At 48.7% G+C, this 25,143-nt stretch overlaps 1 protein-coding gene across 1 annotated transcript in view; it reads right to left on the bottom strand.

The window, feature by feature from the left end:
- Positions 1-25,143, bottom strand: part of Itpkb (inositol-trisphosphate 3-kinase B) — a 90,814-nt gene that overhangs the window by 45,961 nt on the left and 19,710 nt on the right. The gene's annotated exons all lie outside the window — the stretch shown is intronic.

Consider the following 25,143-nt stretch of genomic DNA (forward strand, 5'->3'; position numbering starts at 1 on the left):
TTTTTTTAAAATCCATTCTGCTACCTTTTTAAATGTACAGTACACTATCATCACCTGTAAGTTTTTCCATTTTTGCACATGTGTGTGCACATGCATGAGTGGGTGACATGTACATGTGCAGGTGCACATGGAGGCTAGAGGTCAATGTCAGGTGTCTTCCCCTGGCATCACCATGGCAGCCATGCATGTACTGACCAGTCCTGCTTGAGGCTAATGAGGTTCATCACAGGTAGCAGACTGCTCCCCCCCACCGCAGCTGTGGTCACAGGGCTGCTGAGACCCTCGGAGGTGCTTCAGCTGATTGCTAGTCCCAGGTAGGGTACTGATGCAGCTGGAATGTCCTTCACCATCTGCCTGTCCTTTGGTATCCATCAGCTGCTACCCCTGTCAGAGCCACAAGTTACCTACAGAGGCCTGTATGACTTTCTTTGCTTAACCCAATTACAGGAGGATGGGAAAGAGATGATGGGGAGGGCCCCAAAAGAATGGCTCCACCATCCCTTTACTCCCACCCACAACCATCCAGCTGCCCTTTAACAATATATAAGCTCCCCTCCCCTCTGCTGCCAATCACCACAAACGCTTTACTTAAATCTAGTTCCACATCCCTTGCTTGGAACTGAGTTTGTTCTGTGACCTCCTCAGAATTTTTAGCAGCCAGTGATAAAAACAACCTCTCCAAGGAGAGAAGTTTAACCTCACAAAAAATCCTAATGCCACTGAGACACATTCTCTTGCCAAGATATCTGACAACTGGCCTATTTTTAAAGTCCCGGCCAATAACCTCTTAAAAGGTACTCTACACACAGACAGAGGCAATGAATGACCAAAAAAGTAATGAGGCCAACATTAGGGTTTTGTTCTTCAAAAAAAAGCCAGAATTTACCCATCCAAACAAGACGCTCTTCTAAGTACCTCCCACCCCTCAGCTCTGCACTTATTCGAGCAACATTGTGTTTGCTTAAAACCTCTTTGGAAAGTGCTGCCCCAGAACAGTTTTTGCCCTGCTTGGTGCTGTGTGCGGGGATAAAGTTAATAAGCATTCGGCTGGCAACTGCCTCTGTGTGCCAGGACTGTGGTAGGCCGGGTGGAGGGCTTCCTAGTAACTGAACAAATCTTTCCTGGCAAGGTGAGGGAGGGAAAGGACCACATACCATAAGCCAGGTACTACATAATACATTTTGCTGTGTTATATTTAATATACATACTTCAGACCTTCTTAAAATGCAAAGACTGAGACCTGAAAGAAGTTAAAGTGACTTGGTTAAAGTCACACAAGCAGGGGATTGTGGGATCCTCCTGGGCGGGACTATAAAGTGTCCGTGCTGGTGATAACCACACCAGGGCAGCATCCTGAAGCGAGCTGCCACGCCAGGAGTGAGACTGACTCAGAGGCGGCCCCAGCGGGAAACCTGACCCGGAGCTGGCCATGGCCCATCCTACGTCAAGCACGCGCCTCCTGTTTACCTTTACATCAAGGCTCTGACAGCACAGTGGGTGAGGAGTGTTTCTCCAGATATAAAACAGGGCTTTCACACTCCAAGTATTTACGTCAGCTGAGGAAGACGGATGCTCAGCAGGCATGTTCGCACACCGTGCTCACTCGCACAGAGGACCATCTGTCTGGTCAACTTCTCCACCTCACGGGAGGCAGGGATGTTGGGTCTCCATTTCAACACGTCCAGACTTGCTTCTGACAATAGTTCAAATACAAGGCAAACCGAGAGTCCGCCGACAGACGATTGGGTAAAGGAAATGCGGCACATACATTCAAGAAAACATGAGTCAGCCCTCCTAAAAAGGAAGGATTTGGAGCCAGACCTGGTGGCTCAAGCCTGTAATCCCAACTACTTCAGAGGTTTAGGAAGAAAGATTACAAACTCAAGGCTATAAAGTGAGTTCAAGGTCAGCCTGGAAAAATTATCATGACTCTCTCTCTCTCAAATAGTAAATAAAAGAGATCCGAGGGGATGGCTAGCTCAGGGATAGAGCGTTTTCTTAGCATGTACAAGGTTCCAGGTTCAATGGCTAGGACTGAAAAGGAAGGAAGGAAGGAAGGAAGGAAGGAAGGAAGGAAGGAAGGAAGGAAGGAAGGAAGGAAGAAACTATGACACATGCTTCAATTGAACCTTGAGGGTGTAATATTAAGTAAAAGAAAAGCTGGAGGCAAAAGGGAAAATATTGTGGCATTCTACTCGTGTCTGGAGCAGTAAAATTTACAGACAGAAAGTAGAATGTAGCTGGCTGGGGCTAAGGAAAAAGAATTGGACATCTTTATCTAAGGATACATTTTGTTAGTTTGATGCTGCACTAGGGATAGAGCCCAGGCCTTGTACATGCTAAGCAAGCACTCTTGCCACAGAGCTACCCCTCAAACTCCCAGAGTCTGTCCTGCAAAATTTAGTTCTGGAAGTGGACAGTTTGATACTACTGAACTATATACAGTAGAAAATGGTAATTTTTTCCCCTATGTTTATTTTTCACAGTTAAGGAACTCAGGTTTCTTCTCTTTGGAGGTAAGGCTACACAGTATCTCCCTCAAGGGAACTCTGGGCAAGTCTGTGTGGTCAACTTCTATTCTCATCCCAGCCTCAGGTCAGAAGGCTTCAGATGGGAAAGTTCAGAGCTAGGTTGGGTGGAGGCGAGCCAGGGCGGGTTCTGCCAGTGCCTGTGTGCGGTGAGTAAGCAGCTTTTCTAAAATCAGCCTCAGAAAGTCCCTCCACTACCTGTGAACACCTTAGCCTGAGTCTGAATCAGAAGCAGGAAGGAGAGGCTCTAGAATTAGCAGGCACCCCGTATACCCTGAAATTTGCAAAATACCACTCTGGCTAGTTCAGTTGGCTCAATATAGCACAGAGGGGGCAATGAAACTTTTACGGGGAATACTGAAGAAAGTCTGTGAGTCCTAAGGCTACAGTCCTCAGGAAAACTTTGTTCTCTGTCAAATTTCAACTTTTCCTAATAAGAAGTAACGACATAATGCCACGTAGCTGGTTAACACCATCTCAATGACTGCGCTCTCCTTGCAGGGCTGATGGTGTTACCATCCACCACGCCACACCCCATTTTTCTAATACTATTTATTTATTTATTTATTCATTTATGTGTGTGTATGTTTGTGTCACAGCATGCGTACGGAGGTCACAGGACACTTATAGGAGTCATTTCTCTCCTATAAGTTAAGAGCCAAGGAATCAAACTCAGGTTGTCAGGCTTGGCAGCAAATACCTCTCCCCACTGTGCCATCTCACCAGCCGATGCACTGGGTTTTAAACTGCCCCAGACCAACAATAAATCAGGAAGCAACATGAATGTGAAGACAGGTTTCAGGGGTCCCCAGCTACCCCCACATACTCCCCAGCTGTCTACAAAGTATTCTATTTATTTGGCTCTGGGCTTCCAGATATGTGCTGAGCCTTAACTGGGGAACCCAAAGGACTAGAAACAAAAACTAATAGCCCTGGAGAAACAAGTATTAAAAAAAAAAAAAAACCAGTATTGAGTGAAGGGTACTATGCGCCTGCCCTGCCATGCCTCTACTTCACAGTGGGCCTTCAAAATCCGGAATGTTGAGATGTCATTTTAAATGAGGAAATGGAAGAATTTGGCAATATGCTCAAGGCACAGGGCTAAGATTCAAAGTTCGCACTCTTTCCATTACACTAGAATGATTTTTTTTTTCAATCCTGTTTGCCTGGTGTCTCAACTTCCCCGAGTTTTCCACAGTCCCCGGCCCAGCCCAATTTTCCATTTGAGTAAAAAGAGCTCCATCCCAGCTGCCGTGACCAAGTCACACCAAGTGGCGGGAAGAGACCCGTAAACATGTGTCCCAAAGCCTCCTTAAATAGCCAAGTGGAAATCATCTGTCATGGAGGAGCTGCTAAAGAAAGCCCTCCCAAGCTGTGGCCCTGGGCACCTTCCCATAAGCCACTTCCTGTCCTCCCCCCACACTGCTCTGAGAAGCTGAACTTGGGCTGCAGTGGCCATGTCCCACTCCCCAGAGCCTCATGGCCTACCTAGGTACTAAATGTGCTGGCTACTTCTGTAAGGGAGAGTCACACAAGCCACCCCACCTGCCTCCTCCCAGGAGGGATTCAGTTTTCAAATGTAGAATCCTTAATGTCCAAAATATCCTCAGGATTGTGGGGTAAGGGGAGATGGAGAGGAAGCTGTCCCATATGACACTGCTCTGTGCAAGCATCTTTGCAAATACACATAACAAGCCCCAAGAGCAGCCACAGCATCTCGCTTGGCACCTAAGCCGGTGGCTGTCAGTCTCCTGGGCCGGGGTTCTGGCTTCAGCTGAATCCCAGGTGCAACGTAATAAGCCTCATGCTGATGGCTGTGCTGGCCAAGGAATTAGCAGGCGTGCAAGCCCTGGTTAACATACTGCTTTCCTCTGGGGTTCCAGAGGTTCTGGAGGCAGCATTCTCCTAGTCAGGGTTTCTATCGCTGTGTTAGAACACCATGACCAAAGCAAGCTGGGAAGGGAACGCTTTATTTGGCTTATACTTCCATATCATAGCCCATCATGGAAGGAAGTCAGGGTAGGAATTCAAACAGGGCAGGAACCTGGAGGCAGGAGCTGATGCAGAGGCCATGGAGGGGTGCTGCTTACTGGTTTGGTCCTCACGGCTTGCTCAGCCTGCTTTCTTATAGAACCCAGCCCAAGGATGGCACCACCCACAATGGACTGGACCCTCCCTCATCAATTGCTAATTAAGAAATGCTCTACAGGCTTGCCTACAGCCAGATCTTATGGAGGCATTTCCTCAATAGGTATTCCCTCCTCTCAGTTCAAGCTGACATAAACCAGTCATTACATGTATAACACAGGAGTCACTTCTGGTCACTTTTTATTAACAGCCAGTGCAGAGCACTGTTTTCTCAAAGGCAGACATATGATTTCTGTGGGCAAGAAGTCCAGGACAGAACACATGACTGGTCCAAGATCACCTCAGCCTTCTGGAAGTAGTCAGACCCCGCATCCCTGCCACCTCCCTCATCTGCCCTACTGCTGAGCCATGTTGATTATCCCCTTTCTACATGGATATTAAAGAAAGCAGCAATGTCCTAATATCTAACTTCTAGATTTTAGAACCACTTCCTGTATGGGTTCTATGGGGACCACTGACCTGCCCCTTTCTGAGAGTATTAAATTGCAATCCATCGTAAACAGTCTAATTACAGAACCTTCCACGCACTCCTCACCTCCAGGGGCGTAAATCTGAAATCAGAACGCACCAAAACCTGCTCTGTATGATGGATTCTGTTGTTCTCTGCCCTGCGCTAGTCCATTTTATCTCACGAAAACATGTCAGCCGTGCTAGGGGTTGAATGTGTCCCTCAGCAGTTAATGAGCTGGAAAGAGAAGCTCCCAATTACAATTGGGAGTCAGTTAGGATTGTAAGAATCGTGAAGGTCCGGTTCCAGAGATGGCGCCCGGAGGACCCCATAGCTGGTGTATGTGATCTTCTCACCATAGGATGCTCTCAAGACTTTAGCATCACATTCTATATGGGTCTATGGAACCCACTGCCTGATGAGGCGAGAAATCCTAAACAGATTGTTCTGTGCTCTCCAGAAGCAAGAGGCAAATGACATCCTCTTTTTCCTTAGCCACTTGGCCTCAGGCATCTTGTTACAGAAATGGACATGGCTCCCACATGAAGGTCATGACTGTGGATCCCCATGGTTCACAGGAGGCAGGCCCACCTTTTTGTGAGTTAAAGTCCACACAGAACACTGATTTCCATTTTCTCTTGGCCTGGATAACTCGAGTACATCCCACATGTCCCCGTGCCAGTGTTCTTAGTTAAATTAAAATTATCCAGTGGCCCTAGGCACAGTAGGGCCCACCGAGGAGAGCCCTAAAGAACACACTGTATGCTCATAGAGTCACTGCTAACAATCTTTTAAGTGTGGATACCATTGAGACGATGGACTAAAGGTGGGAAATGCTTGCCCAGTGTTTTGTTAAACTAGGGGGCAAGATTACACAAGCGAGTTGTGATGTTTGCGGGGAAGCATAGACCCGGTCTCACTAAGATCAGGTCTGAGTGGACTAAAATCCTCTTCTAAGGCAACCCCCAGACCAGGAAGGACACTGTGGGAAAGATGTTTAGCTGCAGAAAGTGAGGGGAATAGTCCCATCCTGCAGTGGGGCTGAGTAATTTTTTAGATCAAATAATTATATAAGGGAAGCTGCTGAAATGGGCACTGAGAACCCTGAAGGCTGCTCCTCTTGGTGCCTCACCGGGACCCCTGTGAGACCAATTCTATTGCCTTATGTACAGCTCCTCTAGTCTGTGAGGAGTGATCGCCGGCGTGCGGCACAGTGCTCTTAGCAGTGGGTGATCACACGGTATTTGACAGTTTCTCACATCCTAGGTCACTTAAACCTCCAGAGTCAAGAAGGCAAGGGGCACTGTGCTTATGTTACAATCGAGGACAGGCGGGCTCTGCCACCAGCGTATGAGCGTGAGCAATCTTGACCCTTAGGACCTGGTCATCTGCTGTCCCGTGTGGTGGGTAGCACTATTCCTCTTGGCCTCTACCTGCCGACCAGCTACCGCCTTGACAATGTTAGAATAGAAATGTCTCTAGACATTTACACACACACACACATACACACACACACACACACACACACACACACACTTGTGTGTGCATGAACATGTTGAAAACCATTCGGCTAATCATTGCTTTAATCAAGTGTGGCCACTGAACTAATCAAGTCTTTGATCTGATTTATTAAAGGTCAGGGTTAAGAAGTTGCAGGGTCATATTTCGCTATAGGTTCCTTTACGTTTCTTACCCTTTCAAACAGGTAGGACAATAGAGGCAATAAATCACAGAGCTCAAGAGTCAACATTGTGTCAGATAAAATGCGAGGCCAATGCCAATAACAAAAGAATATGAAGGTCCACATTTTGGAAATGGACCGTGCAAAGGGAGGCTGGCACTGGCTTGACAGCAGTTTGTGTTTCAATTCCTGGGGGTGGGGAGGAGCCCACCCCATAAAGAATTGTCTTGTATGACTCTGAAGATGCCCCCATGACCCTGAGCTGCCCTGATGCAGGAGGCATCCGGGCATCTTGCCCCTGGGCGGGCTCTGTTTCACCAGGAGCCTCCCACCTCGCTCACGTGTGAACTCTGGCCCTTCTGTGGGCAGCGGTGGTGGCAGCAGCCGTGCATGGCACAGAGAGAGAAGAAAGAGGAAGAAGTAGAGGGCACGGAGAAGAGACAGGAAATGAAAGGATGACAGCAGGACCACCTACCACTATGAGGTCCTCTTCAGAACCGCAGGATGGGGAGGGCAGGAAGAGGGCGAAAGAGAAGATGGAGACATAGGGACAGGGGAGGGACACAGAGATAAAGGCGGAGCAGAGGGGGAGGTTAATACACTCAGCTTCCCAGGATTCTTTCTCATTCTCTTTTCCATTGTGCCCTTCCTGCTCCTTGCCTAGATTGCTCATTACCCAGTCACCAACGCTCTTTCGGCCAGTCTAGGGAATTCAATAATCTGGGTTAAAATCTTGGCCCTACCAATTATTAGCGGTGTGAGCTTGGGTCAGTTTTTTAATCTTTCTAGTTTCCACACCTAAAAGACTGGGACAATGATGCCGATCTCCTGTTTTGGGCCTTCGATTAAATAAAATCTAAACTGTAAACACATATATAAAACTATTAAGCTATTACATACATACAAAAATGAAACCCACAGGGCCCGGCACACGGAAAGTGCTCACTGGTATCTAATATTGGTTATAACATAGAGCCTTGGTAGGCAGGCAAAAACCACAATTTACTACATAGAATACAGGTTTCTACCTCATATACCAAACCTCATACCAAAGTGAGTGGGGGCAGTGGTGGTGCACATCTTTAATCCCAGCACTTAGTAGGCAGAGACAGGCGGATCTCTTAGTCCAAGGTCAGCCTGGTCTACAGAGTGAGTTCAGGACAGCAGGAAAACATGGAGAAACTCTGTCTCAGAACAAAACAAAAGCAAAGGTTCAGAGAGGAAGCAACAGGCCTGAGGACACCAGTCTCTCGCAAAGCTCTGACTGGAGCATCACTATCCTGGAGCAGCTATCAGCTGGCATTTTCCCCAGGGTCCATTTAGGGACAAAGACTACTAAGGATGCCTGACGTTCCCCCAACCCCAAAAGAACTCACACTTGACATTAGTAATGGGGGAATAGTACACTACCATTTTATCCAGCTAGTGTTCTGAACGTTTCCTACATGCCTTATCATTTCCCCCAATCTTTTTTTTTTCCTTCCTGAGACAGGGTCTCTTTAGCCTCGGATGTCCTGGAACTCACTATGTAGACCAGCCTGGCCTCAAACTCACTAGAGATCCAGCTGCCTCTGCCTCCCACATGCTAGGATTAAAGGTGTGTGCCACCATCACCTGGCTAGTTCTAGCATTTTGGAGCCGAGCAACCACAGGGTTCTATGGTCTAAAACTCCCCTTCTAGGGGGAAGGTCACTTTGAAGTGGGCATGGCTCTACATCCTCAACCAAAGACCTGGATCTCTTAATATCACTCATGAACGATGGGAGGAGCACCAGGAGTCAGGCGAGGTGTCTGTCCCTCTGGCCCTAATTCTCTAACTACCAGTGATGGCTGACTACTTCCATTCAGGAACCGACGGAGTCTGAGGCCTCTTCACATGTGAATTCGGCTTTATACTTTATTCACCCCGCATATGAACTTCAAGGCCACTTTCCCACACCTCAACTGCAGGAGCCAGAGAAGACAGATGAGAGGTGTCAAGGCAATACCTGCCCACACAGCATTAACACAGGAGAGAGAGCTTCCAGTATTTCAGGCACAAAACTCAAAAGGGTCTTTATAAGAACCGCCCCAAAACACCACAGTTCTCAGACTGCACAAGGGTCCCTACAAGAAGCCAAGCCCTCCCAGCGCAGCGTTGGTCATGGTCACAACAGGTTTCCCCCAGGCCACGGTCACCAGACAGAGGTAAGGTCTCCCAGCTGCACTGTCCAGATAGCTAGAGAGACGCCGCCGTGCCACGCTGGAGCAGCACTGTGGCTGCAGGACAGCTCTGCTGGGATTGACTCAACCCATTCAATCCTGTTTTTTGTTCCCTAAATGTCATGGGTTTAACTGTCAAGAGTCCAAGAGGAATCATCCAAACTGCACGGTTCCTTAGGGCCACAAGATCTGCCTGGTTTAATCTGTGTTTCTACAGGGCTCAGCACGATGCCTGGCACAGTTCAGCTGTTCGGGAAATTTCTGTTGATGTGGGGGAAGAGGAATGTTCACTGACTCCTTACGATCCCTAAGACCACAGTTCATTCCCAGATGAAACCGGGCTGACCCCAGGAGTCAGGGGGCAGGGCAGGGTGCTGAGACAAAGGTCTGAGACACATGCCTTTGGGATCTGTGCTGCCCTACAAAGAGGAGGGGCTGGGGCACTACGGCTGGGAAGCACAACTCTACGTTTCATTTCGTATCACGGGTCCATTGACCCTTCTCTGGGGAAGTCAGAAGTCCCAGGAGGCTGGAGGAAAGTGGAAGATGTGTTTAGGGTGCGGCGTGGGGGTGCAAAGGAAGGGCTGCTACCTGGACTCAAAGTACGAAGAAGATACGCCTGGCCTGCAAAGGTCCTGGCATCCAAGATGCCCCTCCCCCGCCGGCTGCTCATCCAACCTGACCTGCTCCCACCTGGCATACTCACAGGCGTGCTGGGGCTCCGGGAAGGGCCCTAGGCAGGGCTAATGTCGTCACTCTGCTCATCTCCCAGGCTGGACCTTCTCCAACCCACTGTTTCTATACGCTGCAAATGAGGAGAGCGGAGCTTGGCATCTCAGGACAGAGAACCAAACCAGTCTCCTTGGACACTGAGGACTGCTGGGAAGGCCCAGGAATGAGCTGCCAGAGAAGCACAATGCTATAAGTTTTTCTCCCGGTGCCTTGAACTCTCCGTGGCCCTCTGGCCTCCTCCTACCCCCACCACCTCCCATAAGGAAACAGCCCTGGCTTTTTAACATGCTGATAATAAGGGCCTGTTAGGCCAAGGAGGAGGAGACAGTGGCAGCCAAGAGGAAAGTACCCAGCGGCCATTTGCTTAGTTGGCAGGATGGCAGACGCAGCAGCCCCCTGCCACAGCACGGTGATAGAGAAAGGACGGGTACGAATTCAGGGCAGGGGCTGCTCAGGCTGTGACTTGGAGATCATTTCTGAGGGTGTTTGCAGCAGCGCCCTTTCCCAGCCCCAGTCACCTAGACCAGGGGCTATGGAACAGCTAAGAGATCGGCTTGCCTCTAGGCAGCCTGTGTTCAAACCAGAGTCTTCTCTGTTACTTAAGTTAGCTAGCCTCTCTGTGTCTCACTCTCCTCGTCTGCGAGCAAGAGAGATAATGTTAAAAAGCACTTACGCCATGGGGCCATTTTGAGACTTAAATAAGCGAAACTATCCACAGCGTTTAGGCCACCGCCATGTTTGTTAGTTGTCATTATCTTTCCCGCCTTCCTGGGAAAGTCTCTGGAGACTTGTACTGCCTATGCACGGCCACATGTACTACCCAGTCCCTCTGGGAGGAACTTCCACAGAAGATAACTCTCTTGCCTAAAATGCTATTGCCCAGTTGGCTAGGCTGGGATGGAAACTTGGCCTGTGACCTCAGCCTCCTTCTTCCCATGCATTTGCTGCTGCCTGAGGAACACCAGCTTGGGCTCCTGCAAAACAGAGCAGCAGCCTACAATCGAAATGAAAGAGACGGGTAATGCAAGAGAGATGGGGCGCCTTGCCACAGCCTGTGGGCTTCTGGTACTTGCAGCTTTCCTCCTTCAGACTCAAGTAAGGGCACTACAGGTACTCCTGCAGTGAGAAACCAGACAGCAAGCAGTCCAACACAGCTCACGGTTCATGTGGATCTAAGTGCAGACGAAACTTCTCCCCGTGTCCCAGCCGTCTAACACTGAATGCTCACGCTACTCCACGCCGAGGAATGTCAAATGCTTTGGATGCCATGATCAAAAGCTAGCTGGGCTGTGCAGCTACAGGGAGACTCCCAGCCACGGAAGGTCAGATCCTCCTAGAAGGTGTATCACATCTATAACAGAAGAGCACCAGCCAGACTCTCTGTGTTTAAGCTTCTTGCTAACAGACCTACTTAAAAACTTGACTTTCCTCATCTTCTCCAAGGACCTCCTCAACTCTTACACTCTAAAGACGCACAGCACTCAGCAAACTGTCAGCAAGGCAAGGAGGGGTGAAAAGAGTGTTCCTAAAGCCCACCACTGAGCGGGCTTGACACACCTTAGGGACACTCACTCACCCCCCTGACTGTGCGCAGAGCAACGCACAGAAACCTCCTGCCTCCACAACACATCGGGGAATCCTAATTCTGCAGAAGTCAGAAGCAACAGCCATTTCCTGCTCACCAATGGCTCCCTGATCAGAAGGGCCAGTCCTCTCTTCTGCTTCCAAGCCCCATACACAGGTGGAGAGTGGGCTGCAAAGGGACAGAGACAGAGAGGTAACGTTTGCTCCACGTGGAGCAGGGCAACCGCTCTTCTCAAGAGAAAGCATCAGCCGATGGCTGCTCCCACTGCACGGCTGTGAGATACAGAAAGCTCCTTTCCACGGGGCTGCCCACATTCCTCATGGAACCTCATTATGGCTGTCACAAAGTGCTGGCACTGTGTCTTCAGAGAGGACTGGGGTTGACCAAACTGGCGTAGTAAAAGCCTAGACTTTATTCAATCACTCGCTCGTGTAATCACAGCAGCCAATCATTCAGCTCCAGGAACCATTGAAAGCATTGGGCAGGTAGTAACAAGGGCCCATTCACGTGTGCCCGCCCCCACTGGACTAGTTAGAACTAGAAAACCTGACGGGTGTGTGCTAAGACAAAAATAATTTAAAGCATGCCCCCCAACTGGGGCTACTGTCCCATGGGTAGTTTCTCTGCCATGCCCCCCGCCCCCCAATTTCTGGTACTTTCCTCTGTTTCTTGCCCCCAACCTCAAGGAACTAGAAATTTGAATTTTATCCCTTCCTAATTATACATTCTTCTCTGCGATAGATAATTTATACAGACCCTATGGGAGGGGAAACTTGGAGCTGGTATAGCTGCAGGGGGTGATTTATTCGGCAATAGTAAAATATCTATACCAAATGCGCCCTGTGTTTCAGTAGCTTAAACACTGAGGTCTAAGAGACTGGAGATTCCACTTCACTTGCCAAGGGCTAAGTGTGTATGTTTAAGTGAGAGAAAGTGATTACGACGGAAAACGGGGAATGTCTGAGTGGGTGAACGAAAAAAACAGTAGAGATGTTGCTAGAAAATCTGACTGCACTCCTAGTCCTGGCGCCCACGCACGAGAAGGGCGGAGTGCCAGCATCCTGCGGTGAAGTGCTGAGCTTCGCAAAAACAAAGGCGCTCTGCACTCGGGCCTTAGAGACCAGCCTACATTTCTCTTTCCATATTTACAGTCATCGTTACATTAACCGATAGATCCGAGGTCCTTCCACTCTAGCCCAGGCAGGTTTGAGCTGCAGAGCTCGCGGGCCAAAGGAATCAAGCCTGAGATACCCTCGTCCAGGGTTGGCGCTACAGATGCCATCAGTCAGCACTGAAGCCGCAAGCAGGCCAGTCGAGTGGAGGGGAGGGGTGCCACTGCTTCGCATGCGCAGCAGTAGGAAGCCGTCACGTGACACGGAGACGACCCGTTACCTAGGCGACAGGGGCCTGACCTGCTCCAAGGCACTCTGGGTGCCTGCTCTCTCTATAGGAGGAACAGAGCATAGCCAACTGCCCTGTCGCTGCCACTTCCGCTGGTGTTGGAGAATAGGGAGGTCCCTATTTATAGAGTAGGCACAATACTTTGTATTGGTTTTGAGAGGCAGGGGACTGAAGCAAAGGGCGTTATGCATATTAGGCAAGTGCTCTATCACTGAGCTACACCCATTCCTTGAATTTTATGAAACAGGGTAGTTCCACTGTGTAGCCCAGGCTAGTCTCAAATTAGCAAGCCTCTTGCTTTTCCCCAGGGACGGGAATGGATTATAGATGTGTGTCACCATAGGGCTTTTAGGAGAATTGCAAGGGACACTTTGATTCTCAAAGACTTACATCTTCTGTATGCTTTTCAAATGCTAAGATGCAACAACCTTTGGGGCCAGGGCTGCTGATTTTTAAAATCTTCATTTCTTGGGGTGCTACAATGCCCAATACCATTGGCAGCTTGCAAAAACCATGGGTTCTGCATCCAATGCCTTACCTTAGCTCTGGAACTTTTACTTCCCCAAATTTCAGAGGGCCCATGTCTAAGTATTGTTGGACCGTATCTTAAAAATTCAATACCTCAGTCTTAAACTAAAATCAGTGTTCCTTCTCAGCATAAAAATAGAACCCCTATACTAATTAGTAATAAATGTTAACAGTACAAGTACTTCGGAATGTTTAGCATGCCATAAAATCCTATTACAAATTATTAACTTATTCAATTAGGTCTCCAATGTCATTTTACATGACTATGAAAGTATTAACGTGACTTATCTTTTTAGAACATTATATAATCCGGGCTAGCCACTGCCAACCTAACTGGTCACTGACCACTTCTTGTCTATGCCGTAATGCGAACGCTGCCAGTGAAGGTGAGCAAGACTGGACGAGAACTTGCCCGCCTTTTCCTGGATCACAATGAAAAGCTGGGCAGGCAGCAATGGACGCTGCCTCTCTGGAGAGCATCATGTTTTCCCACCAGGGCAATGATGTGACAAAATCCCTGGAGATATAAACGACAGGGGAACGAGGTTTATGCGGCTTGAGACTAAGCAGCACATCATTTTGGCAGGCTGACAGCTAGGCCCTCTTTCAAGATCACCAACTACTCACACACTAAGTGATGGGTACTCCACGCCACTATACCCAGTGGACTAAGTCATTTATAAGAGAAAGCCTGTAAAAATCATCAGGCTTCAGGTTCATCTAAAATCCTGAACTGGAATGACCTTTCTTAAAGACTCCCCCTCCCCACTATGGAACAAACTTCTCCCCAAACTCGGATTTTGAGAGTTACTACACGGGTACTTCAGTAATTAAAACACAGTCACGCTGCTGCTCTTGCTTGGCCAAGATGTTAAATGTTTGGAGATGAATTTCCAGAAAGGTGGCAAATAAGGGCAACATTTGGTAACCATGGTCAACCAGAGAATCTAAGAAAAATTCAAGGTTAGTAGCTGAATGACTTCATCCTTGAGGCTACGCTCTTATATCGCCAACACATCCTAGAACTCTATAAATACTTAGGAGTGAATTCCCTTATCACAAAACTCATATTTTCCAGAAACCTCCTGGTGGCCAGAGGGAGGGAAGAGAGTCCAGAAACACAAAGGTTCAGTCAAAGGTTCTGATTCTCTTTGCCCCACACCCTACCAACTTCCTGGGCCAGCCCCAAATATGCAAAACACCAGTGTATACTTCCAGACACACATCCCATCAACTCCCCATGAGAGATTCCTGTTTGCGATTGCTGATTTACTGTTCCAGGTGGGAATGCTGGGGGGTTTCCTCCCCATCTCTGAGAGCAGATCTCTGTCATCGGAGTCACCCATGAGGACATCCCTTTGTCACATGCCAGACAGGTCACTTGAAGGATGACATCTCCAAGTAGTGGAGCACCGAAGTGTCTTACACAGCAAGCCCAGAGTGGTGGGGGGCAATGACGGAGCAATTCTTCTGCTGCCCTCCAACTCCCAAGCACATATATGTTCACCCAAACACCAGCTCAACCAGTCTGTTCCCTCTATTCCACACTGCTAGAGGGCTTTGAAGAGAAGGCTAAGAGTTAATCTGGCAGAGTTTGTCTTTGGTTTTTCCAGAAGCACGTGAGAGATGCTGAGAGATGCTTTTTCCCTCCCGTGCAGCGAAGGCAGGAGAGCTCACCAGCTTCCTCCCCCTCCCACAAAACTAGCGGACTTAAGGGCTTTGGTCAAAAAGCAGAACAAAATTTTAAAGGAGTAACTTGAAGCAAAAGAGCGAAGTATCACAAAATTGAACACGAGACACATGATAAAATAGTAATAAAAGTAATCAAGAAAGCAATAGATTAAAACATAGTGAAATGCGTTGGACTGGCCAGTGGTTCCCTCCTAGCTCAGTACAGGAGATGCCCTTTTACCCATTTGCATTCCTGGGTTCTCTGACAAGAAACCTTCTAGAAAGTCTGAAGGGTTGTCACAGATGAAAAATTCTTTGGGTTCCAAGCCCACAGGCTAGCCTGGAGACAATCTTTAGCTGTAGGCACTGTGGAAGGCAGAACGGCCTGTGAAGAGTGTCTTTCTCCAAAAGAAAGTGTCTGACCTTCAACGACATCCCAGAATGGTGCTAGACACATGTTGAACTCTCCGAGCTGGACCAGCTCTTGAATTCATGGGTAAGGCCCAGAAAAGAAAATTGAGTGCTTTGGGTGACAGGGCAAATTATATGTCAACTTTTAAAGCTGGTGGGGGCCCATGGGAGGAAGATGCCACACAAGCCAACAGACCTTTTCCATTTCAAATGACAAGGATTCTGTTCTCCAGCCACCACTGTCTGGCTTTCTGGGCCTGGGCGTGTCGGTTGCCACCCTGCTGCTGAGGTGGACACATGGCCAGAGGACTAGGGTGGCTGGATATGGTCACCAGCAGCCAACAGGCACTCCCACGCACCAGCCCTCAGCTAAACTGTCACGGAGGGCTCAAAGGCTCAAAAAGGATACCCAAAGCCTGCCCACTGCAGTGCCAGGCTCCACAGACCCATCGCAAAAGCTGATTACATATGAAAAAAAATCAGTAAAAAACCATTGCCTAAGATGGTCTCCATTTTCAGGCTAATTAACAATTTCCAGAGAAAGACGTGTGTGTGTGTGTGTGTGTGTGTGTGTGTGTGTGTGTGTGTGTGTGTGTGAAGATTCTATCAGTCTAATTCAGAATAAAAAACTCTGCTGCAAAATGAAGTGCAATTTTCAGAGACTGCCATGGGATAAAAACATTTGTCACTGACACAATGAAAGTGTAGGGCACAAATACACAAAACTGGGCCTAAATCTACAGAACTGTGGTCAGCGGCTGCTCCCAGTCATAAACAACACATGCATGAGGGTAACTAAAGGTCACCAGGACAAGAAAACACAGGACCCCTCTTGAAAATGAAAGGATTGAGATTTAAAAATACATGAGACAAGCAGATAATTCAAACTTCAAGTAAAACTCGGTGGCAGAGGGGCCGGGGAGACGGCTCAATGGTTAGGAGCTTGGATTGCTCTTGTGGAGGACAAGAATTTGGTTTGCAGCGCCCATGGCAGGCAGCTTATAAGTTGTTGTAATTTCCGGTCCAGGAAATCCATTGCCCTCTGACCTCAGAGGCCACCTGTACCCATGTGCACATCCCTCTCCCTAATACACATAATTAAAAATAAAACAGCTAAAAACAAACAAACAAACAAACCCTGGCAGAATCAAATGCAAAGAAAAGTGTCCATAATTCCAGCATTCAAGGAGGCTGAGGCACAAGGAGACTGTCTCAAAAGCAACAGCAAAGGCAATGTTTAGACCTTGCAGGTAACGCTATAGTTGGTTTGTTTGCAGCTTTTCCAGAAAGTAGCTTGGGAAAAGCTAGACTTTCTCTTGACCTTTGACCCCATGCTATCCCCAGGAAAACATTGCCCAGTGAAGTAAACGAAAGCGAGAGGGGGAAGGACACATTTTATGAATATGCTCCTACATCTACGGTGAGCACTCTCACCATGAATGGCACCTATCCCTAGGAAAAGAAAGATGATGTCAGGGAGATGGCTCACTGGGCAAAAGCACTGTCTACGTAGGCATGACATCCCGAGATGCCCAGAATGCACACAAAAAGCCTGACTGCAGTAGCTTGCATCTGTAGCCCCACTCCTACATCTGCGACTGCACTTCTCAGCATGATGGGAGTCGTGGACAAGAAAATCACCCAGAAGCCCATGCGTCAGCTAGCCTGATAGACAGCTTAGCAACAGAACCAACCAGAGACTCCACCTCAAAGCAGAAGATGAGAACCGGCTCCCCAAAGTTGCCCTGTGACCTCCCATGGGCACCATGGCAGGTGCATGCCTACCTACGTGCACACACATGCACAACGCATACACACCCAGACATCAGCTTGTGGTTCATCACCATATGCTCATTGCAGTTTGCCAAACATGAGGGATGCGCGGTTCCTCTCGTGGAAATGGGTTGCCAAGAGAGTGAAATGAGACCGTCTGTGGAAGGCATTTAAAACCGCACCTGTCACCTAAGAACTTGACCAGAGTTAGCCATGACTGCTATTATATATTCATTTAAAACGGCAAACAGATGGCCTATGTCAAGATGTGAAGAGGAAAGTGTGAAATGGTATTAAAATGATGGAATAAGAGGTAAGTTTCCTGTGTGGTGAGGTCTGCAATCCCAACATTCAGAAGGCAGAGACAGGATGATCACCGCATGTTTGAATCCAGCCTGCTCTATGTAGTGAGTTCCAGGCCAGACTAGGCTATATCCTGAGACTCCACTTCAAAAGCCCAAAATAAGGAAAAGAGAAAGAAATTTAAAAATGCTAAAATCAGATTGCAATTGTACGAAACAAAATTAGGCAATTTTTCATAGACCCAAGTATAATTAGAATGAGTTAAATTGTTGCTTTAGACGTGGCTTTCTGTGATGTTGAGATTTGAATTTGAAAACAATAACCCTGAAGTCTTTGTAGAATGAGGCGGGCAGTGGTAGGAGGACCTGGTGTCGTTCAGGTGTGTGCATCTTCCCCTAAGTACTCAGCACCTGAGAAATGCTCTAGCAATAAGCATCGACTGTTACAGGTCATTACAGTCACATAAGCTGACTTGCACACAAACATGTGACATGTTCAGCTCAAAGGCACACACAGGAGCTCTCTGCTGGGAGTTCCTGATAACGACATCCTGGGCTTAGCCATCAGGGTGAGCCACCCTTTTCCTCGGAGGGAGGCTGTCGTGGTGTCCCCAGTCAGACATCAAGACCCACAGCAATCACCCTATGACCACTGACGGACAGAAGACAACATGCCATAGGTACAAGAAAGAGTTGGAAAGGATACAGGTCTGAACAATGAACTTTGCTAATAAATTAGCTGATGCTGGAGCTGCCTGTGTTGGGACTAAGATGAGAGGAGACATTTTCTTATTGTTTGAGCCAAGAGAATTGCAATTTGCCACTAGTCAACCAGGAAAGAGGAACAGCGTTCTGATGGAGGCCTGGTGGGCCTATTCAGCCCTAGGTCAAGGTTAGGACAGGACCCTCACTTTGTCCCATCTTGGGGCAAGCCAAGGGTAGGAGAGGAAGAAAAGGCCCTGGCACATCCATCCCAGGAGCTATGCCCAGGTCTGGGTACACCACCAGACTATAGCTAGCAGTTAGCAGTCACAGTCACTGAGTCCCCACATATGACCCTTTCCCAGGGTCCTTCAGAATCCTCTGAGCCACCAGCTCTGTCCTTTCTGGATTCACCCATTTCACAACAGCTGCCGAGACAACACAGGTTGTCCGGTTATGCTTGAATTTCAGACATCAGATGAAAAGTAGGTATGTCCCATACAGGGCACTTCCTCCATCAAAGACCTCTGCCACACAGCAGACACAGAGATGGTCTCCCTGGTCCAGTAACTGTCTGGGTTGTTCTGGGTGTGTCTAGCCTGACCGTAGGAGGACAACCAGTGTCTGTCTGGCCTCTTGGGGTATCTCATCGGTCTGGGAATGTCTGATTCGAATTTTATAGTAACAAACAAAAAAGTGGCAGGGCTTAAAATGTATGGGCAGGGCAGGTGTTACCATGGTCCTGAGAGGACTGGAAACTATGAGGTGGGTGGGGTGGGGGAAGGGCACAGTGGCTCCTGACAGCTATGCGCCTTCCATGAGAGCTTGCCATGAACAAGACACACTGTAACCCCCAGCCTGAGTGTCTAGTGTGAAACACCCATGATTCTGGTCCCACGGCGGAAAGCAGCAGTGGACAGAGTGTCATGACTGTGACAACTGTCTACAGACTCACCTTATCTGTGGTCGTGTTGTCCTTAGGTCTTTCTGCACCAGGGTCACGTCCTACAGTATGATCCCCTTGGGGCCAGGGACAATGTTTAACTTGTCTGGTGCAGCCCTGTCTCTGTGCTTGCAAACAAGCCCTTAAATAAAGCTGACTGGCAGCTTGGAACCTCATTTCCTGGAACTCTGCTTTATGGTTCCTGTCTTGTATCTCTAATTGGTCCTGCCCAGAGCCAAACACTAGCCCAGAACTGGGGATGGAGTAAGTGTTTGCAGAGAAATAGTTCCCTGGCAGGGAGATTCATGACCGACAAGCCACAAAATTGACTCACAGCCCAGTGACAGATGAATCTGTCTCCTCTCCTCAGACTGGCTAACTTCTAAAGTTTGGGGTGAAACTGGTCACAGGGACCTTCAGAAGGATAGAAAAGAGACAAGAAATGGAGTGTCCTTGATCTCAGCAATATCTTCTAGATGGATTCTTGTTTTCTTTCTAGAAGCAGGAGGGGAGACTAGACAGAAATTACGGGCCAGAAGGAATCAAGCTGGGGTGTCTATATAATTTTCAGGGCCCAGTGCAAAGAGAAAGTACCTCCTGACTAAGAAGCAGGAGAAAGTGCTACAAGATGTTCCAAAGCATCGAATGTTTCCTCTCTCACAGTCCCTCCCCAACCCGTAATGTACGGTTTCTTATTTGCTATCATCACCATCCTCATCCTCATCCTCGGATGGTCTTCAACATCTGCAGATCCTCACCACACTGCAAGCAGAGAAAGCCCCTTGACTCAAAGTCTCCATACAATTCCTTTCCCACCAAGCGCCAGCCAGGCACAGGTCTTTGCTACCCATTAGCTCGCCAGAGGAGAAGCGATACCCAAAGTCATCGTACTTCACACCCAGATGTGCTTGGTATCTGAATCCGGAGCGAGGTGAACGCTTGACTCCACCGAGTGGCCTTCTTTGTGTCTCTGCCAGCTCAGGGTGTAGATGGTCACCAAACCCTACCTTGGCATATCAAGGGCACTAGCCCCATCCCTTCTTGACCCCTTGTCTGGGCACCCTTTGAATTCAGGGTGCCAGCAATTACCAGCGGAAGCAAGAGGGAAGACAGGTTTCCCACCCGAGGGGGCTCATGCTTCACTGATGAAGCACAAACTTAAAGACCAATTAGTAAGAAGTCTCCAAACACAGCGTACTCAGCCCCAAGGGTGACAAAGCTCCTGAGAGCATGGGGCCTGGAAAACTCCTTCATCACATGAACAGGAGGGCCATGCCAGAGGGAAAAATGCTTGTTAAGATGAGGAAAGAACAGAAAAAAAAAAACCATGAAGATTCTCCAATTCATTGAGAATTAAAGAACAGCTTTATCACTTCAAGACATTAGGCCAACGCCCTGCCTGATGCCTGCACAAGACATTTCGATGTCTGCCCTGTATCCATTTCCTTTCCCAGGTCCTTCCACTCTGGCTTCTGTCTGCTTGAGGTTTTACCAAAGGGAGCTAATTCTTGGCAATGGATATTAACCAGTGCCCAGACCTGGCGTGTGTGTGTGTGTGTGTGTGTGTGTGTGTGTGTGTGTGTGTGTAAGGGGGCGCATGAGAGAGAGAGAGATAAGCAGCAAATGATTTGAAAGCGTAAGACCTATCCTACCCAAAATGTCAGTCAAGCTCCCTTTGGCAAAACCACCCAAGAAAACTTCAGATAAATAAAGCTTAACTATTAACCTACCCATCTGGCCCTCCCATCATTTTGTCACGGAGATGCCAAAGGCTGGGCAGAATTCCTTAGGAGTGCAGCCCACGCCCTCCTCAGAGATCCACGGCTCCAGGTGTGAGCTGTGTGATGGGGGAGAGGTGTAATTTTCTTGCACCCCTGTGTTCTTCCTCTTCTCCAGTCTGCTCCTCAGGGGTCTCCTTGGGGAAAGGTTTTTCTCCTCACAGAATGCATCCCTGGTCTGGCCCCTAAGCTCCAGGGGAGACTCAGGAAGCCTCCTCCCCAGCATTGTGCAGTAAGCCAGAGAGTGGAAATGGAAACTTCGCAAGGCAGAGGTAACTTTGTGGTTTTATATATAGCACCTGTGTCTTCCGGAAACCTCAGGGCATGGGCAACAGGCTGAACCAGCTCCCTCCCATCACAGTAGGGCTGGTTCAAAAGACAACCCTTTCTCAAAGCCTGCTGCCCCAGCCCCCAGCAGCCTAGAGCCTTTTTCCAGGGCTTCCAGGTCTCACCAGGCCCACAGCCTCCTTGCTCTTGCCTTCCTTGTCATACTCAGCCTTAATCCGAAGCACAGTGAAGGGGGAGCAGGTGTGAGCAACCACTCCCTCAAGGCAGGCAACTGAAAAAGGCAAAGAAAGCCCAGGCTGCGTGTGTCTTCCTGCCAGGCTTCCTATGCTGTAATCTCCAGAGCCCAGACATTTGCAAACACCGTCTGCAGAGCTGCAAGCAGTATGCACATCTCACACCGAGAAAACCAAAGTGCGGAAGGCATGGCGGTCATGGGGCAGGGAGCACCCACTGGGAGGAGGGGGGCTGTGCCAGGTCTGGCCCGACACTCCTCAGACTGGGCCTTACTCAAGCCCACCTGTCTGTTCTGGGCTCGGAACTCTTGGGCTCCTGCCAGTCCTGGAGTGACCAGGCCATGGGTACCTGCTCAGAAGAGTCCGTTCATGGAAGCCCCACCACCCTCTGGTGAGAAAAGAGCAATCTGGGTCAAAGTCTGAAAATGTTGGCGTGCCAGAATCATCACTGAGTGCCCAGGAGCCTCTGCCCGAGGAAGCTGCAGGTGACCCAAGTCAGGCAGCTGCCACTCAGGACAGTGATGCTCATCTGGCCCAGCACCCATCACACCCTCCCTTGGGTGCCTAAGTGAACACACCACACAGCTAACACACACACACACACACACACACACACACACACACACACGCACATGGCACGCGCGCGCGCAGACATACAAAGCAGCACATACTTATGTGCAAGTATTCACAGCTGCCATAACATATGCATACACTGCCATGCCGCTGTGGGGCGTCTCCTAGGCTGAAGGTGAGCAAAGGTGCATTTACCCCAGACAGGGACCCAGCGATGGGCCAGAGCAACGATGCCACCCAAGCTGCTGTGAACTAACTACAAGGCTGCTTTTCAGGGGCATGGGTGAGGGGTTACTTCCAGGAGAGTGGGTGACCAGAGAAGTCTGATTTCAGCACAGGGAGGTGACAACTTCACCAAGGTGGCCTTCATCTCCAGTTCATCCCATGCCTCCTCTATGCTGTAGCACCTCCCAAGACCACGTGAGGTAGCGAGGCAAGAGGGAGGGAGAACTAAAGTCCCCCGTGAGCTAGCGGCTTGGTCCCCTCCTTTTACTAGGGCATGTTAACAGTTCCATTATCAATACCTCTCTGCAGGTTTACCACATCCCTGCTCATATCTACACATATTCATATGTGCTGCGTATATTCATAAATTGCATGTTCATCATGCCATACCCAAAGAAAAAGTTATCTATAGCAGACATACAAAATACACACCATATATAATTACATATCCATATATATGTACATATATATACACACACATATACCCTCACATAGACACATACAAATGATATATACTACAAATATAGACATAAATGTGTTCATACAAACATACCCACATTCATATATATATGCACACCCATACATACACATGAACACATACCACATATGTATATAGAGATATATATTCATATGTGTCACAAATATTTATAAGCTGCGTGTGCACATACGTGCACATATATAACAGCTCATACACAGAGGCTCCCATAAGACACAAAGGTGAGCAGTCCTGGACCCAGCTAGCTCTTTGGAGCCATCTCCCCACCTCGGTCCTGTCCCTGCCCCAATCTCCAGACTGACTACTTTTGTCTGGTTAGCGGGCGCCAGTGCCCACCCCAATCCCACACTTCGTGCCCACTCCACATCTCAGAAACAGTGGAGTCAGGTTGAGAAAAACCGCTTCAGGGCAGAGAAGTGGCAATCAACTGGTATTTTTATCTGTTTTTCTAAGACCTCCATGCCCCTCTGTCAGGCGTGACAAGGATTTTGCCCTGGTCATAGGTTTCCGGTCCCATCCCGTTTTAGATCCTCGGCAGCCAGTTTCCTATCTCCTCACCCCAGGGCTTGGGGCATAGTTGTGGCCTGAAGGAACTTTTAGTGAGGAGAGAGGTCTGTGCCTGGGTTTTCTGGACTCGTCTCAGTGCCTGCTGGGTGTGTCTTCTGAGACACAGCACCGTAAAGCCACGTGTGCAGGGGGTGCCATTCCCTTGACACCGGGCTCTGGCTTTCAAGGTGCTCTTCCTACTACGTGAATAGTCAAAGGGTATACTCTGGTGTTTAGTTAATTTCTAACGTCCTGAACAACGGCCTACCCCACCAACTCATCGACCACCTATAGGCTGTACTTACAAAAACAAACAAACAAACAAGCATTCACCTCCAAAGTTCTAGGCATTCACCTAAATTCTCAAATATTTCCAGTTCTTCTGGGCACAGAGTAGGGCTCTATTCCCTGGCTGCTCCGCTGGATGACGACATGAGACATGCTTGACTAACTGAGTGTGAGCTGAAGTGGCGTGTCACATCCCTGGGCTGCAGCTTCACAACTCAGTGGGTGACATACCATGCTCGTTCCCTTTGCCACAGCGATCCACATCATGAACTCAAGCCTATGCAAGGACAAGAGGTAGCAGAACCCATACACGAGTCGGGTCGTGTCTGCAGCACCAGCAAGGAAGAAAGCTTTGCTTCCAGCAGCTGAGTGGGGAGTCGTTTGTTACTGCAACATAATTAGCTCCCCTTGATCTTAAATAGGAATCACGTTGCCGAGAGACGAAAACAAGAAAGCAACAATAGAGGGGGAAAGAAGAGTACAGAGCAAACTTCCCATCACCCCCTACAAGCCTGCCTTGTTTTCTCATGTTTGTGGTATTTCCCTGCGTGTGAATCCTTCTAGTCTGCACACCCCACCCCCTTGTCTACAACCAGATTAATGCCTTCAAAATTCAAATCAATCAGCATCACCCTGGAGAGTATTTCTCTTTCTCACGGCCTTTGGTAGGGTTGGGATCTGTCCTCCATTTCCAACTGAAATCTGGCCACAGATTATGGGATGGATGCTCCCTTCTCTGGGAAACTGGACAAAGTAATGGTTACATGAGGAAGCTCTGCAATTGTGTCTCTTGACGAGGGCCACTATCCCTTCAGAGATACCTAGAAATACCTGAGCCTTTGACTGTAGAGACAAGGTCCCACCGCGCCACACATGCTGAACTTGTGGACAGAAAGAGTCCTGCCTCAGCCTCTTGAGTTGCTTGAAAGGCAGGCGAGTGCCTCGGCACCCAGCTTTAGGGGCCTTTTGGGGTTGACAAAACGTTCTCTGCCAAGAATGCTGCCAAATATCCTACAGCGGCTCCCACAACAGCAAATTAGCTGGCCCCGAACGCCAATCGTGCCAAGGTTGAGAAACTCGATTCTAGAATAGGAGTGTTTGAGGTCAGGTCCTGACTCTTACATCGCTGTAATTTTAGGCATGCCACTTAACTCCTCATGTACCACCTGCCACGTGAGAGATACATAATAGGCGTCAAGTGCTGTAATGCGTCCTCTGCCACCGAAGTGCACGTTCCAGTGGAACCAGCCCTAACTCCCGGTACGCGTTAGGTCCGGGCTGGTGCAGATCAAGTGTTATTTCAACTACTTCACCACCTTCTGAGTGCTAGCTCATTGTAACGAGTAGATAAAACCATGTCAGGAGAGAGTCAGGAGAGAGAGAGAGAGAGAGAGAGAGAGAGAGAGAGAGAGAGAGAGAGAGAGAGAGAAGGCATTCCAGTTAACATGATCTTTGCTGCTTTTGATACATTTCTTACTAGTACAAGCCAGAGCACTTAAACCAGGACATTTTAAGACCCAGAAGACAGGGTGGGTTCTGTCGCTCAGTTGGTAGAGAGCTTGCCTGGCATGCACGGGACCTTGGGTTGGATCCCTGGGGCCAGCAGAAGATAAACACACTCACCCATCTAGAAGAATTCAAGTTCTGCAAATACCAAGGCC

Source organism: Myodes glareolus, chromosome 5, assembly GCF_982192425.1.
Source record: "Myodes glareolus chromosome 5, mMyoGla1.1, whole genome shotgun sequence".
Taxonomy (NCBI): domain Eukaryota; kingdom Metazoa; phylum Chordata; class Mammalia; order Rodentia; family Cricetidae; genus Myodes; species Myodes glareolus.